The sequence below is a fragment of the Lepus europaeus genome, chromosome 20 (genome assembly GCF_033115175.1).
Source record: "Lepus europaeus isolate LE1 chromosome 20, mLepTim1.pri, whole genome shotgun sequence".
NCBI classification, from domain to species: Eukaryota; Metazoa; Chordata; class Mammalia; order Lagomorpha; family Leporidae; genus Lepus; species Lepus europaeus.
Genome location: NC_084846.1, coordinates 5,566,867 through 5,581,645, shown reverse-complemented (window position 1 = coordinate 5,581,645; position 14,779 = coordinate 5,566,867). Strand labels below are relative to the sequence as shown.

The following is a 14,779-nucleotide window of genomic DNA, read 5'->3' as shown; positions in this document are numbered from 1 at the left end:
GGGGCCTGCGCCACGCGGGCCGTGCTCACGGCTGGACTGACGTCATGCTTCTAAAGGCCAGGGGGTGCTTTACGGGAGCAAGGCCGCCCCGTGGGCCGAATCCTCCGGGAGACCACACGCCACGACAGCCCTCGCCAGACCTGCCGCCCTGCCCTTGGCCTTCCCCACCTCCAGTCCTGAGCCATGTGAACTCCAGCCTGTGGTGTTGCTACTGTGGCTCTGCGGGCGCTGCGGGGAGGTGGGATCGGAGGGCCGGGAACACCCCTGCTCCTTCAGGTTGAAGAACTGATGTTCTCAGCGAATGCCCTGGATTGACAAGGTCCTCCCTAAGGCCTGCAGGGTTGCAGGTGCGCCCATGCCACTGCACGCGCTCCTGCCTCGAGTCCCCGTGTGACCATCACTGGGAAAGGAACTGGCTCGGCACTTAGGCGGACTGCACACCTGGAGGACCCACCCAGGGGGCAGGACAACCGCACCTGTGCACCTGTGTCTGGGAACCCATCCAGATGCGTTGGCCCGGGTACATCTGGGGCTTTCCCTGGGATGGAACAGAGCCCGGGCTTCGGGCAGGCAGTCAGGAGTGCGATCGGAGTCAGAGTACTGGGGGCAGGAATCCAAAAGGTGAACGCTAACGCATTCGGTCAAACGGTCAGGAGGCCGTGAGACCCAAAGAGGATCCCAGGGAACCAGCGCCAGAGGATCTAGAAGTTAACGGCCTCATCATGCCACCTTGTCTGAGAAACACCTCCATTTCCTGGCACTCCGAACACAACCACAAACTGGGGTGCTGCCACCTTGACACCATTTAAAAAGAACAGTGGGGGCCGGTGCTGTGCCACAGCAGGTTAAGCTGCCACCTGCGATGCCAGCATCCCATGTGGGCACCACTTCGCATCCTGGCTGTTCCACTTCCAATCCAACTCCCTGCTAATGCGCCTGGGAAAGCAGTGGAAGATGGACCAAGTGCCCTTGCACCTGCATGGGAGACCTGGCTGGAGCTCCTGGCTTCTGAATTCAGTCCGGCCCAGCCCAGGCCATTGAGGCCATTTAGACAATGAACCAGCAGGCAGAAGATCTCTCCCCCTCTCTAACTCTTTCAAACAAATAGATAAATCTTTAAAAAAAAAAAAAAAAAAAAGCGCCCATTCCATATCAGACACCTGGATTCGAGTCAACTCCAGTTACCTGCTACGCACACCATGGGGGCAGCAGCAATGGCACACGTAGGTGGGAGAACCAGACATCGTGGACATTTGGGGAGTGAACTAGCAGATGGGAGATCTCAATAAACACACATTTTCCTTCTTCCTTTTTGTTTTTGTTAAAGCATGAGCCAGCCCTTGTGCACAGATGTGTGGAGGAGGAACCAGAAGGAATCCAGGTGGTGTCAAAGCAAGGCCTGCGGGGCCCCTGTCCAGCTTTGCTAAGACCTATGTAGTATACAGGGTCACGCCGTGTGCACCCACACACACACACACACACACCAGCACCAGCCCAAGGAAACACACACTGAGGGCCACTAGCAGTGGTCAGTGGCTCACAGAAGGCTGGGGGAGGAGGGGGTCTAAACCTTTTCACATCACCCAAGTCTGCTGTTTCTGCTTGTGCTGTTCATGTTTCAGAACAAACACCCAACATATCTTTATCCAGAATTAAAAAAAAAAAAAAAACATTTAAGAAAGGCCGGCGCCACGGCTCACTAGGCTAATCCTCTGCCTGCGGCACCGGCACTCCGGGTCAGGGTGCCGGTTCTGTCTCTTCCAGTCCAGGTCTCTGCTGTGGCCCAGGAGTGCAGTGGAGGATGGCCCAGGTCCTTGGGCCCTGCACCGCATGGGAGACCAGGAAAACCACCTGGTTCCTGGCTTCGGATCAGCGCGGTGCGCCGGCCATAGCGGCCATTTGGGGGGTGAACCAATGAAAGGAAGACCTTTCTCTCCATCTCTCTCTCTCTCTAACTCTGTCAAAAGAAAAGAAAATATTTAAGAAAAAGAAATAAATAAAAAAAAAAACCTAGGGCATAAAAGCACCCTGAGATTGCCCAGGCATTGTCTGTGGAATGGAAGAGACAGATGAAAGGACGTGAGGACTGCGTTCCTTTCCATCCACTGTCTGTTTGTTTGTTTGTTTTTGACAGGCAGAGTTAGACAGTGAGAGAGAAACAGAGAAAGGTCTTCCTTCCGTTGGTTCACCCCCCAAATGGCTGCTACGGCCAGTGCTGCACTGATCTGAAGCCAGGAGCCAGGTGCCTCCTCCTGGTCTCCCATGTGGGTGCAGGGCCCAAGCACTTGGGCCATCCTCCACTGCCTTCCCAGGCCACAGCACAGAGCTGGAATGGAAGAGGAGCAACAGAGACAAAATCCAGTGCCCCAACCGGGACTAGAACCTGGGGTGCTGGAGCCACAGGCAGAGGATTAGCCTAGTGAGCCACGGCGCCGGTCTCCATCCACTTACAACTTCCAGAAATTATCACACAGCAGAAAGGCTCAAATCCAGAGCCAGACTGCTTGAAGGTGAGAGGCCCAGCTTCTTTCTGTCACCTCGGTGTTTGTCTTACAAATGAAAAGGAGGAGCTGGCGCCATAGCATCCCACAGGGGCACCGGTTCAAGTCCCGGCTGTTCTTCTTCCAATCCAGCTCTCTGCTATGGCCTGGGAAAGCAGTGGAGGATGGCCCAAGTCCTTGGTCCCCTGCACCCACGTGGGAGACCTGGAGGAAGCTCCTGGCTCCTGATCAACGCAGCTCTGGCTGTTGCTGTCATTAGGGGGAATGAACCAGTGGATGGAAGACCTCTGTGTTTCAAATAAAGAAAGTAACAAGAAAGAAACAAAGAAAGAAAGAAAGAAAGAAAGAAAGAAAGAGAGAAAGAGAGAAAGAGAGAGAGAGAGAAAGAAAGAAAGAAAGAAAGAAAGGAAGAAAGAAAGAAAGAAAGAAAGAAAGAAAGAAAGGAAGAAAGAAAGAAAGGAAGGAAGAGAGGAAGAAAGAAAGAAGGGAGGGAGGGAGAGAGAGAGAAAGAAAGACAGAAAGAAAGAAAGAAAGGAAGGAAGGGAGGGAGGGAGGGAGAGAGAGAAAGAAAGAAAGAAAGAGAGAGAAAGAAAGAAAGAGAGAGAGAAAGAAAGAGAGAAAGAGAGAGAGAAAGAGAAAGAAAGGAAGGAAGGAAGGAAGAGAGAGAGAGAGAGAAAGAAAGACAGACAGAAAGAAAGAAAGAAAAGGAGCTGCACAAGTCACTGAGGAGGAAGGCGGGCGGGCTGTTGTCCGGCCCACGTGGCCAGAGAGCCAGCGCTGGACTTAAGTTTGGCCCGAGGGTATCTGTTTTAGAGAAATTTGTTCACACACACACACTTCCTCAGCAGGTCCGACGGCACTTTCAAACTCATGGGAAATAGAATGGAAACATAAGCTTGAGGCAGGCGCTTGGCACACTGGCTGACACACTACTTCGCACGCCTGTACCCCACACTGGAGAGCACGGATCAAACCGCAGCTCCGCTTCTGACCCAGCTCCCTGCTAATGCACGCCCTGGGAAGGCAGCAGCTGACAGCTCAAGTCCTGGGGTCCCTGCCACCCACAGGGGAAACCAGACTGAGCGGCTCCTGGCTCCTGGCCCGGCCTGGCCCAACACTGGATAAGCAGGCATTTAGAGAATGAAACAGCGGATTGAAGATCTTCATTTCTCCAAAAAAGGAAAACAGAGAAAAGCATATTTAGGTGCAAAAAACAAAAACAAAAACAAAAACAAAAAAAACTGAAGCCCCCTACATAGTTCTCTAAGTTTGTGAAGACCCTGTCTGGATAATCATGGGCTCCAAAATCTTTTGCACCAAAATAATCTTTTAATTCCATTTTCCATGAACTTCCAAGTTTTTAAATTTAATTATTTCTTTATTTAAGAGGCAAGGAGGGGTGTGGCCCACAGGTAAGACTGCCACCTGCAGTGCTGGCATTCCATATGGGTGCCGGTTTTGAGTCCTGGCTGCTCTACTCTGATCCAGCTCTCTGCTATGGCCTGGAAAAGCAGCAGAGGATGGCCCAAGTGCTTGGGTCCCTGGACCCGCGTGGGAGACCCAGAAGAAGCTCCTGGCTCCTGGCTTTGGATCAGTCCAGCTCTGGACATTGAGATCATTTGGGGAGTGAACCAGCACAATGGAAGACCTCTCTGGCTCTATCTCTCCCTGTAACTCTTTCAAATCAATAAAATAATTCTTGAAAAAAAAAAAAAAAAAACCTGCCCTACATTTAGCTGAGAATACACGTCAGAAACCAAGAAATCACGTCACAGTGACAAGTTACAGTGTCTTCTCAGTTCCACCTGTAAGGCAGTACCGAAGTGTTACCAAGCTGTATTTTTGCCACTGGCAATAATATATTTTATTCACTGGATTCTCTCCCCTTTTTCATTCACTTAAAAGCCACTTAAGAACACGGGTCCATTTACGTGTACCCAAGACAGCCAGGACCCTGTCCACCCGAGGGAGTCCCCAGCGCCAGATCCTATTTATACACAAGATGTAAGTTTTCTAATCTCCTGACCACCTCCCAGCAAGGGAACGTGACTCAGAGGCAGGTGCTGTGGTGCCACAGGTTAAACCGCCCCCTGCGGTGTCCACAGTGCACTGCTACTGGCCACTCCACCTCCTGACCCTGCACCCTGGGAGGCAGCATGTGAAGGCCAAGTACTTGAGCACCTGCTGCGCCCGTGGGAGATGTGCATGGAGCTGGCCCAGCCTGGGCTGCAGTGGGCATGTGCGTGGGGAGTGAACCAGCAGATGCAAGGGCTCTTTCCCGGCTCTGCTTTTCCAATCAGTGTGTCTTTGTAAGGAGATACACTGTTACAGGGTGGGAGTGCCGGGAAGGGATGTGAGGCAGCAGCTGGGAGGCGGCAGGCAGGGGCTCTTTCAATCCCAGGGGCCTGGGAAATCCTCAGTAGCAGCCAAAGTCTGAGCAGACCTAGTGAGGCGGCAGCGCCGGCAGGCAGACGGCCAGCACCGGCAGAGGCACGCTCCACAGCACAGCCAGCAGCGGGCCAGGGCACACACCCCGCACACCAGCTCCCGCACCACCACACCGTTCCCCGCCAGCACCGGCAGAGGCACGCTCCACAGCACAGCCAGCAGCGGGCCAGGGCACACACCCCGCACACCAACTCCCGCACCACCACACCGTTCCCCGCCAGCACCGGCAGAGGCACGCTCCACAGCACAGCCAGCAGCGGGCCAGGGCACACACCCCGCACACCAGCTCCCGCACCACCACACCGTTCCCCGCCAGCACCGGCAGAGGCACGCTCCACAGCACAGCCAGCAGCGGGCCAGGGCACACAGGCGGGAAGACACCCCGCACACCAGCTCCCGCACCACACCGTTCCCCGCCAGCACCGGCAGATGCACGCTCCACAGCACAGCCAGCAGCGGGCCAGGGCACACACCCCGCACACCAGCTCCCGCACCACACCGTTCCCCGCCAGCACCTGCTGGTCCCACAGCACAGCCAGCAGCGGGCCAGGGCACACACCCCGCACACCAGCTCCCGCACCACACCGTTCCCCGCCAGCACCGGCAGAGGCACGCTCCACAGCACAGCCAGCAGCGGGCCAGGGCACACACCCCGCACACCAACTCCCGCACCACCACACCGTTCCCCGCCAGCACCGGCAGAGGCACGCTCCACAGCACAGCCAGCAGCGGGCCAGGGCACACACCCCGCACACCAACTCCCGCACCACCACACCGTTCCCCGCCAGCACCGGCAGAGGCACGCTCCACAGCACAGCCAGCAGCGGGCCAGGGCACACACCCCGCACACCAGCTCCCGCACCACCACACCGTTCCCCTCCCATCCTCTCACAACACAAGACACTCCTGTGACCAGATCCATGTGGTTTCCACACGAAACACTTTTCCACTTTCCCAGCACCAGCTGCGTATCCCACAGTTCAATTCCGACTCTCTCTGCCTGGAATGAGCGTCAGATCCCACAAGCTCACGGCTCAGCCCACCTGCCAGCCACATCCCAAACAGCTATAAATCGGGGTTCCCAGCAAACTCCCCGCCCAGGTGCAATTCACTGGCTGCAGCATTCACAGAACTAGGGCAGGCACTTTACCGACCCTACTGGTTCCATGTAAACCCTACAACTCAGGAACGAGCAGACGGAGACAGACACCGGCAGGGGCAGGGCACTGGGGTGGGCACCCCCATGCCTTCCTGGTGCCCAGCCCATTCTAGACTATCTAGAGGCCCCACCCCAAGCCTCGTCAGTAGCAGAAACTCAAGCATGATCAAAAATGGGCTCGTGGGGGGGTGGCGCAGTAGACTAAGCCTCCACTGGCAGCACAACCATCCCACATGTGGGCACCGGTTCGAGACCCGGCTGCTCCACTTCCCATCCAGCTCTCTGCTGTGGCCTGGGAAAGCAGTGGAGGATGGTCCAAGTCCTTGGGGCCATGCACCCGTGTGGGAGACCCAAAAGAAGCTCCTGGGGCCATTTGGAGGGTGAACCAGCAGAGGGAAGACTGCTCTTTCCCTCTGTAATTCTGCCTCTTGAATAAATGAATAAAACCTTTAATTAAAGAAGTGACCATGAGTAACAGGCCGCTCCTCTTGCTCCGAAAGCAGTGAACTACACAAAGGTCAAATGCATTTCATATTGGGGGGGGGGGGGTCGTGGCAGCAGAGGGGAGGTGGGGCCAGCACTCTGCTCTGCTAGTTGTACAGGACCTCCCTGGGCGCTCTGAGGGGATGGACCAGGGGAAGAGAGAGAGGAGAAAAGGATGACGTGATCGGAGACCAGCAGGGCTCAGACACATACCAGGAGCCCCTCCCTCCAGGAGCCACGCCACCTGGGGCTGAAGCCCCTGGGTTCTCCCATCGCCACAGGTGAGGCAGCAACTGTCACACAGCCACCTGCTTCCTGGCGCAGCCAGGCATGACCCACTGGCAAAAGGAGAACTTCAAACAGCCCAAAGAGCCATTTTAAAATCCACTTAAAAAAATTAAAACGGGGCCCTGTAAAATTAAAATAAAAAGTGGAAGAAAAAAAGAAACAGAGACCAACATTTGCTGGTTAAAATGAAGGCAGTCTGCACTGAGCTGGAGCCCTCCACTTCTTACTTGCTGACCTCTACTTGGTAGAGCATTAAGCCTGCCTATTGACCAGAATTTACATTATCTCAAAAACTAAAGAAAAAGGGGGGACCAGGGAGGAAAAGTGGGAGAGAGGACCACAGTCCATTTATTCTTAGGCCTGTATCTATCAACTACCCTGAATCTGCTTTCTATTAATATCACATTAACATGAAAAAAACAAAGTATCAGACGGTTTAAAAAAAAAAAGCAGGGCCCTGGGGCCAGCGTTCCGGCACAGTGGGTCAGGCTGCAGGCGCGACACCGGCCACGCGGGAGCGCAGGGTCCAGTCCTGACCGCACCACTCCCCATCCAGCTTCCTGAGAATGCCTCTGGGCAGAGGCCACGGCCGAGCACGTGGGTCCCCAGCACTGATGTGGGAAACCCAGGTGGACTTCCTGGCTCCTGGCTTTGGCTGGCTGCTGCAGCCACCTGGGGAAGGAAGATAGTATCTAACTATCTTGCTCTTGCCTCCTCCCTCCCTGTCACGCTGCGGCTGCCGTTCAAGTATGTAAATAAACAGACCTAAAACCCAACGGAGTCAGACAGGGCCTGGAGTCAGACAGTGTCTGCGAAGGGAACCGAAGGGAACCGAGGACCTCTGCAGGAGGGGACCACCCAGGTCCGGAAGGGAAGCCCTGGAAACTCGCCCGGGGCCCAAAGGGCCTCAAAGGGCAAGGAGAGGACAGGGCTGGTTCCTAGCCCTGCCAAGTTTACGGCTTTTCAAAGGAAGCCCTCAGCCGGCGCCGCGGCTCACTAGGCTAATCCTCCACCTGTGGCACCAGCACCCCGGGTTCTAGTCCCGGTTGGGGCACCGGATTCTGTCCCTGTTGCTCCTCTTCCAGGCCAGCTCTCTGCTGTGGCCCGGGAGTGCAGTGGAGGATGGCCCAAGTGCTTGGGCCCTGCACCCCATGGGATACCAGGAGAAGCACCTGGCTCCTGGCTTCAGATCAGCGTGGTGCGCCGGCCATGGCAGCCATTTGGGGGGTGAACCAACGGAAGGAAGACCTTTCTGTCTCTCTAACTCTGCCTGTTTAAAAAAAAAAAAAAGGAATCCCTCGCCTTGTGGAACTGGAGGGAAATCAAGGCACCCTCCCAACGCCTGTGAAACTCAATCTCCCAAGGGACCCAGCTCTGCCTGGCACTCCCGCAGGCTCTCTGAAGAAACACCACCGTCAGGACAGCTTCCACCAAGAAACCCCAGTGCCCGCTGCGCCCGGAGCTCTCCCAGGACGCACAGACACAGCCCCATGCTGCCTTCCCTTGTATAGGCCTGCACATCCCTGTCATTCTAATGTGAACTCTGTCTTCAGGGTTCCAACGATACCTGCTTGACAAAACACGGGAACTGAGCACGCGGCACTGTCAGGAGCCACAGCCAAGGCTGGCGTTGTGGTACGGTGCGGCCAAGTCCCCGCCTGCGACGCCGGCATCCCATACGAGTGCCGCTTCGACTCCTGGCGGCTCCACTTCTAATCCAGCGCTGGCAAAGCCGCTGGCCCAACTGCCTGGGCCTACCACCCACCTGGAGAGGTGTGGATGCAGCTCCGGGATCTCTGCCTCTCAAAGGAATAAATAAATCTTTTCTTTAAAGGTTTACTTATTTTATTTGAAAGGCAGAGTTACAGAGCAAGAGGGAGAGACAGAGACAGAGAGAAAGAGAGAGAAAGAGAGAGAGAGTGAGCGATCTTCCATCTGCTGGTTCTCAGATGGGTGCAGGGCCCCAAGGACTTGGGCCATCTTCCACTGCTTTCCCAGGCCATAGCAGAGAGCCAGATCGGGAGAGGAGCAGCCAGAAACGGACTGGCGCCCATAGGGGATGCCAGTGCTGCAACCTGCTATGCCACGGCACCAGTCCCAATAAATACATCTTTTTAACAAATAATAAGGTTGGGCCAGAGCTGTGTGTGGCGCAGCGGGTTGACCCCCTGGCCTGAAGGGCTGGCAACCCCATACGGGCACCGGTTCTAGTCCCGGCTGCTCCTCTTCCGATCCAGCTCTCTGCTATGGCCTGGGAGAGCAGAAGAAGATGGCCCAAGTCCTTGGGTCACTGCACCCACGTGGGAGACCCAGAGGAAGCTCCTGGGGAGTGAACCATCAGATGGAAGACCTCTCTCTCTGCCTCTCCTCTCTCTGTGTGCAATTCTGACTTTCAAATAAATAACTAAATCTTAAAAATTTTCAGAAAAAAAAAATAAGGTGGAAGATGGCCCAACTGCTTGGGCCTCTGCACTCATGTGGGAGACTTGGAAGAAGCTCCTGGCTCCTGGTTTTGGTTGGACCCAGCTCTGGCTGACACTGCCACTAGGGGAGTGAACCAGCAGATCAAAGACTTCTCTCTGTCTCTCCCTTCTCTGTAACTGTTTCACATAAATAAATCTTTAAAACAACAACAACTGCCTGCGTATTGGCACAGCAGGTAAAGCCACCCCCGCAATGCCAGCATCTCATAGGGCACCAGTGCGTGTCCTGGCTGTTCTGTCTCCCATCGGACTCCCTGCGAATGGCCTGAGAAAAGCAGCACAGAGATCCAGGTGCTTGGGCCGCTGCCACCCACATGGGAGACCCGGACGAAGCTGCTGCCTTCAGCCTGGCCCAGCACGGTCAGTTGCAGTCATCTGGGGAGTAAACCAGCAGATGGAAGACCTCTACCTCTCTCACTCTTTCAAAATAAGTAAGAAATCTTTAATAAATAAATTAAAATAAAAAGCCACGGCCACTGTGGGTAGTCTTAACCCTGACCCAACACTCTCCGCTTTCCAAGGTCATGTCAAAATTACAAATCATTTTTTTTTTTTTTAATTTTATTTTTGACAGGCAGAGTGGACAGTGAGAGAGAGAGACAGAGAGAAAGGTCTTCCTTTGCCGTTGGTTCACCCTCCAATGGCCGCCGCGGCTGGTGCGCTGCGGCCGGCGCACCGCGCCGATCCGATGGCAGGAGCCAGGTGCTTCTCCTGGTCTCCCATGGGGTGCAGGGCCCAAGGACTTGGGCCATCTTCCACTGCACTCCCTGGCCACAGCAGAGAGCTGGCCTGGAAGAGGGGCAACCGGGACAGGATCGGTGCCCCGACCGGGACTAGAACCCGGTGTGCCGGCGCCGCAAGGCGGAGGATTAGCCTGTTAAGCCACGGCGCCGGCCTACAAATCATTTTTTAAAGTATGACACTCCTATACTACGTACCTTACTTTTTTTCTTTTTTTTAAGATTTATTTACTTATTTGAGAAGCAGTTACAGAGAGAGGGAGAGTCAGAAAGAAAGGTCTTCCATCCACTGGTTCACTCCCCAGATGGCCTAACAGCCAGAGCTGGGCCGATCTGAAGCCAGGAGCTTCCCCAGAGTCTCCCACAAAGGTGCAGGAGCCCAAGGACTGGGCCATCTTCCACTGCTTTCCCAGGCCATAGCAGAGAGCTGGGTCAGAAGAGAAGCAGCCAGGACACAAACTAGCACCTATATGGGATTCTGGCACCATAAGCAGAGGCTTAGCCTACTACCACAGCACTGGCTCTCAAATCCGGCGCAGTGGCACAGCAGGTAAACCTGCCACCTGTGGTGCTGGCATCCCACATGGGCACTGGTTCGAGTCCCGGATGCTCCACTTCCAGTCCAGCTCTCTGCTATGGCCTGGGAAAGCAGTAGGTGGTCCAAGTGCTTGGGCCCCTGCACCTGTGTGGGATACCCAGAAGAAGCTCCTGGCTCCTGGCTTCAGGCTGGGCCAGCTCCAGCCTTTACAGCTATTTGGGGAGTGAATCAGTGGATGGAAGACTTTTCTCTTTCTCTCTGCCTCTCTTTCACTCTTTCAAGTAAATAAACAAATCTTAAAAAATAATATAAAAGAGGAATTGATCTCTTTGTTATCACTCTGAAAATATGTAGGGGGGGCCGGCACTGTGCCGTAGCAAGTAAAGCTGCCGCCTGGGGTGCCAGCATCCCATATGGGCACCGGTTCAAGTCCTGGCTGTTCCACTTTCCATCCAGCTCTCTGCTGCGGCCTGGGAAAGCAGTAGAAGATGGCCCAAGTCCTTGGGCCCCTGGACCAGCATGGGAGACCCAGAAACTCCTGGCTCCTGATTGGTGCAGCTCTGGCCATTGTGGCTGGTTGGGGAGTGAACCAGCGGATGGAAGACCTCTCTCTCTGCCTTTCAAATAAATAAATAAATCTTCAAAATAAAATAAAATAAAGAATATATGTGGAAACTCTTATAGCACGACAAAAAGTATGAAGGTAACTGAATACAAAGTTTGTGGAAAATAGAATTAAAAGATCAGCTAATTCTGGATGCACAAAAATCCTGAAAACCACACCTGCTGTGTCAGAGCTTGCCCCTCACGTGACCCGGCGGAGGCACCCTCAGTACCACCCATCTCAACCCGCCAGAACGGGGCAGGCGTCCCAGCAGTAAGTCCCAACCGCCGGGCACACAGCAGGTGCAGGCGCCCGTCTCGGAACGCGACAGTTCTGGCCCTTGGCAATCATCCTGCAAGTGGCCACTGTCTCTGCTCTCTACTGAGGAGCCGAAGGTGAGCCAGGCAGACAGGCCCCTCGTCTGACTGATCCTCCCTGAACTCCCAGGTCCCCACAGACCCTGGTCAGGGCAGGCCCTCAGTGCACACTTGCTCACTGTGTGCGAGGGATGAGAGGCTCAGTTACTTCCTGCACAACTCTAGGGGGCGCCACTCACGTGGTGTGCTATCCACGGTCCAGAGAAATGGGTTCCTGTGTGCCAAGGCAGCGCCGAAGTCAGAGGCTGACAACAGCCGGCACAGCTGAGGGCTGACTATGTGCAAGGCACTGCCATCCCCGTTTCCCACAGGGAAAGCAGCCAACCCAGGAGTGAAACTCAGGCACTGGGGGGCCGGCAGCGTGGTGTAGCAGATAAAGCCGCCACCTTGAGGCTGGCACTGTGGGGTAGCAGGTGAAGCCACCGCCTGCAGTGCCGACATCCCATATGGGTATCGGTTTCATTCCTGGCTGCTCCACTTCCCATCCAGCTCTCTGCTATGGCCTGGGAAAGCAGCAGAAAATGGCTCAAGTGCTTGGGCCCCTGCACCCACGTGAGAAACCTAGAAGGAGCTCCTGGCTTCAGATAGGCCCAGCTCTGGCCAGTGCAGCCATCTGGGGAGTGAACCAACTGATGGGAGACCTCTTCCTCTCTCTGCCCATCAAATACATAAATAAATCTTTGAAAGTCGGAGTTACACAGAAAGGAGAGGCAGAGTGAGAGAGAGGTCTTCCATCTGCTGGTTCACTCCCCAATTGGCCGCAACAGCCAGAGCTGCGTCGATCCGAAGCCAGGAGCCAAGAGCTTCTTCCGGATCTCCCACGCAGGAGCAGTGGCCCAAGGACTTGGGCCATCCTCCACTGCTTTCCCAGGCCACAGCAGAGAGCTGGATGGGAAGTGGAGCAGCCAGGTCTCGAACCGGCGCCCATATGGGATGCCGGCTCTGCAGGCCAGGGCGTCAACCCGCTGCACCATAGCACCGGCCCCAATAAATCTGCGCCGCCAGCATCCGTATGGGAGCTGGTTCGTGTCCCAGCTCCCTGCTAAAACCTGGGGAAGAAGCAGAGGATGGCCCACGTGCTTGGGCCCCTGCATTCACGGGAGAACCGAGCTCAGGTTTTTGGAATACGGGAGGACTCTACATCCTGCTTTTGGGCTTGGAGAGAGTTAATTTGCAGCGAGATAAGTGAAACAACAGTAACCTGGCAACCGGGGCGCTGGAGCCAAGCAGGTGCTCCCACTCCGCCAGCGACCCTAGGTGCACCTGTCTCACAGCCGAACGCAGCGGGTGCTTTGCTGGAAGGCGAGCCCGGACTCCACACAGCGGGGGGTGAGTCCGCAGGGTCTGACGCCAGGGCTTGCACCCCCTACTTCACGGGGGCACCGCTGAGGCTTGGGGAACAATGGCCTGCAAGGTTCAAGCACCACCCAGCAGCAGCACTTCCGGCTTGCAGCCAGGCACTCCGCCTTCCCACGGGCCCTCCTCACTCATGCCGGACCTACTATGCGCCAGGCGCAGGGAGCGGCAAAGCAAGCTGACACAGCTCCCCCGCCGCCCCCACGCTGGTGGCGCTGGGGCTGACAACTGCACTGGAAAGGCCCGAGGTCCCGCGCAGGTGCGGCAAGGACCCATCCAAGGTGGTCAGGTAAGAGTGGAAGCCTCGCCCTCCCCGACGGCGCGCGCCCTCGGCTCCCCCGCACAGGACAGGGGGCCGCCTGCTCCGCACCCACCCCCAGGAGGGGACAACAAGGCTTCGCCCTCGCCAGGAGCCCCCTCCCCAGCGCCCTCTGTGACCTGGGCCCCCGACCACAAAGGAGGAAACTGAGGGGTTCAGAGAGATCCAGCGCCTGCCTAAGGTCACACAGCTGAGTCACCCAGGGCACCAGGAATCGAACCCCAAGAGCCCAGGTGTGAGGACCAACGGAAACCTTGTTTCAAATTCCTGGGGAGCGGCTCCTGGCTACTCTCCCCCAAGGAGTCCCGCCAACACGAAGCGGTGGCCCCGACAGCGGCGTGGGACACTCGTCTGAAAAGCCGCACGTCCCACCCGGATAAATCAGCCACCCGGCGAGGACGCGAAGGATGAAAAGAAAAAATAATCATAATCAAACCACAATGCCCAACAGCGAGCGGTTCGCTCCACCCCCTCCCGCGGCCGCCGACCCCCTCATTTTGGGGGCAAACATTTCGAAGCCACGACCTGCAAGGGACCGGGGACGGGGGGAGCTGGTTTCCCTTCATGGAAAAAAAAAAAAAAATCGGGAATAACACATCTTAAAAAAACACGACGTTCAGGCCGCTGACCCAAGCCGGGGGAGGGGGCGATGAGGGTCGCGGGCGGGCGGGCGGCGCGGCGCGCACATCTGGGGCTTCGGCTCCGAGCCCCCCGGCAAAGGCAGCCTCGCCAGCGAGCGCCGCGCCGCGCCGGGCCCGTAAGGACGCCGCCGGGCCATTGTTGCAGCCGCCGCCGCCGCGACCCCGGCGCGCCCGGGAGCTTTGTCCGGCGACCCCGGCGAGCGCGCGCACAGCGGCGCGCGGCCTCCACGCGGCGCGGCCCGGCCCGGCGCCCACAGCCCGCAGGCCGCGGAGACGCTGGGGGCCTTCCCCGCGCGCGCGGCGGCCGGCCGGGCTTCTTGACCCTTGGGCGCCGCCGTACCCCGGCCCCGCTCCCCGCGCCGCCGGCCCCCTCCCCCCGGCGCCCCGGCTCCATTCAAACCGTTCTCCCGAGCCCCGCGCCGCGCCGCCCCGCCGCCGGCCCCGCGCTCCTTACCGGGAGCCGCCGGCGCCGCCCCCACCCCTCGGCGCGGGGCCGGGGGCACAGGAGGCGTCTCGCTTCTCCTCACGAAACAAAGAAGCCGCCGCCGCCGCCGAACGAGGGGAAGCCTCGCGCGCGCGCCCGCCCGCCCCCGCCGCCCCCCCACACGCCGCCCGCGCCCCCGCTGCGCGCGCACTGGCCGCCTCCCCTCCCCCCCTCGGCGCGGCTCCTCCAGCTTCCGCCGCCCCGGCCGGCCTCGTGCGCGCGCCCGCTCGCCCTTCCGCTCCCCCCTGCGCGCGTGCGCGCCCAGCCCGGGGCCGGGAGAGGTGGGCGGAACCCGGAGGGAGCACGCGCGCCCGACGCGCCTCGCGACTCCCAGCGAGGCGGCTCTGCGCCTGCGCGC

At 57.4% G+C, this 14,779-nt stretch overlaps 1 protein-coding gene across 6 annotated transcripts in view; it reads right to left on the bottom strand.

Annotated features, from left to right (window-relative positions):
- Positions 1 to 14,499, bottom strand: part of SMARCA4 (SWI/SNF related, matrix associated, actin dependent regulator of chromatin, subfamily a, member 4) — an 86,669-nt gene extending 72,170 nt beyond the window's left edge. For 4 of the 6 annotated variants that reach the window (XM_062179548.1, XM_062179545.1, XM_062179547.1 and 1 more), the window contains exon 1: positions 14,392 to 14,499. The gene's annotated coding sequence lies outside the window, so the exon portion shown is untranslated. The remainder of the gene's footprint in view (positions 1 to 14,391) is intronic. The other 2 variants (XM_062179549.1, XM_062179546.1) reach the window with 2 other exon arrangements.
- Between the last annotated feature and the right edge of the window lie 280 nt (positions 14,500 to 14,779).